At 41.7% G+C, this 1,813-nt stretch overlaps 1 protein-coding gene across 1 annotated transcript in view; it reads left to right on the forward strand.

The window, feature by feature from the left end:
* Positions 1-1,813, forward strand: part of LOC101850280 (serine-rich adhesin for platelets) — a gene marked incomplete in the record, with an annotated part of 139,859 nt that overhangs the window by 110,286 nt on the left and 27,760 nt on the right.

Raw genomic sequence — 1,813 nt, forward strand, 5'->3', positions numbered from 1 at the left:
GGGGGGGTGTAACTTGACCTTACCACGTAACATATCCTACGTCATGTATAGATTTAATACATGTAGATCCATTTATAAAATATTATTTGCCTTTGTTCTTGTAACATCGCCGTATCGTATCATCAATGAGACGGTTAGTATTTAAGGACGTAGGTGTATCGTATCATCAATGAGCTAAGACTAAGAATCTCGGGCTAATCATTCATTTTGGTCTTCACTAACCATACTTGAAAACAATTTCTATTTCTATTTTTTTTTTTTTTTGGTCTCTCTGACCTATGACTATTCATTTAGAATTTATTATATTTTCTTTTTTTACAACTTATAGATTTGATACATTGATAGTGCGTTTATTTAGTGAGTTTAAGACTTACAATAGATGTAGTTGGTGAAGGACACCACTGGCTGGTCCTACTTTTTTCTTTCTATCCCTCTTATGTTTGGGCTAGTCTGTCTTACTTTTCCTCATCATCGAATAACCGTTATTGTGTCAAAGTACTTCTCTTTTCAGTGAGGTAAAAAATTCGTGGCGCAACTTATTGTCAAACATTTCCTAAACTATCGAACAAAGATTCTCCAGCGTTTGCACAATGACATATTATACATGTACAGTGAGTGCCGCATTCAACGCGGTCACATTCAACGAGAAGTCGGCTCCAACGAGGCATTCCTTCATCCCCGACTGTATCTCTGTAAATGTACGTCAGCTCCAACGAGGTTACAAACAGACCGAAGTCGCTTTCAAGAAATTAGGAGCCCCAAAAGAGAAGAATTTTTCTCCTTTCTCTCCATCTCATGCGAAGCACAAGTACCATCACCGATTCCTAGCGCATTGTATTGCTAGATCTAGTATGCCTCCTTAATATGCGCCCAAGGAGCTTAAATGTATGGGCCCCAAAGCCAAGAGGATAGATCATAGACAAGGGTTAGCCTACGGTAGGGATGGGAGGGGGTGGGAGGGAACGCGATGCGGGCTGTGTGAAACTGGGTGAACTCTGGATGGGTAGGTCTAGATCGAGACCTTTGGGTTTTTTTTTCAATTTTGTTTTCTTCCCGTAATTAGAAAATTCAAGCTCCCGCCTTCACTTAATTTAGATATCTAGGCCTAGATGTGAGAGGGTATGTTTCCACACGAGATGTGTCTGAACAAAAATAATGTACAAATGCAGAAACGACGGTCAGAACACAGCTCGAACACGCGCACACTGATGCTGTGTGAGATTTCCGTCATCAGGGGGAACAACTGTTGTAATTACTGGTATTGGTACATCGTGTAATATAATAACTTGCCTCCTTTATTTTTAGTTTAGTTTTAGTAAAGGTTTTACGGCGCTCGCAAATGCATAAGGTCATATGAGCGCCAGTCTCCTTTCTTTACTTTCGCCTCAGTCACGTTCAACGAGAGGTCGGATCCAACGAGGAGAACAAGCCGGTCCCGGCAACCTCGTTGAGTGCGACACCCACTGTATCCATTCATTGTGTGGATGTCACTGAATCGCCCGTACAAGAGATATTTGGGGATAAGCAAGTTGCGCCTCACATTTTTGACCGCACTATATAATAGTTAACTTAACTGAAATGGGAACGTGCTGATGATATCATGTACTCCACGGTACTCCCATAAGCCCCTGCGGGTGGTTGGAGGGCGCCCTGGTAGGTCCTACCTCTTGACGTTCCCTCTGATATTGCTATGAGTCTGTCTGTCTTACGTATTCCCCAGCACTAAATAAATAACCCATTCATTGTGTCGTGTGCTTCTGATTTCTTTTATTATTTGAGTAGAGAAAAGCACACGACACAATGAATGGGAAAC

Source organism: Aplysia californica, unplaced genomic scaffold, assembly GCF_000002075.1.
Source record: "Aplysia californica isolate F4 #8 unplaced genomic scaffold, AplCal3.0 scaffold00671, whole genome shotgun sequence".
In the NCBI taxonomy this organism is placed as follows: domain Eukaryota; kingdom Metazoa; phylum Mollusca; class Gastropoda; order Aplysiida; family Aplysiidae; genus Aplysia; species Aplysia californica.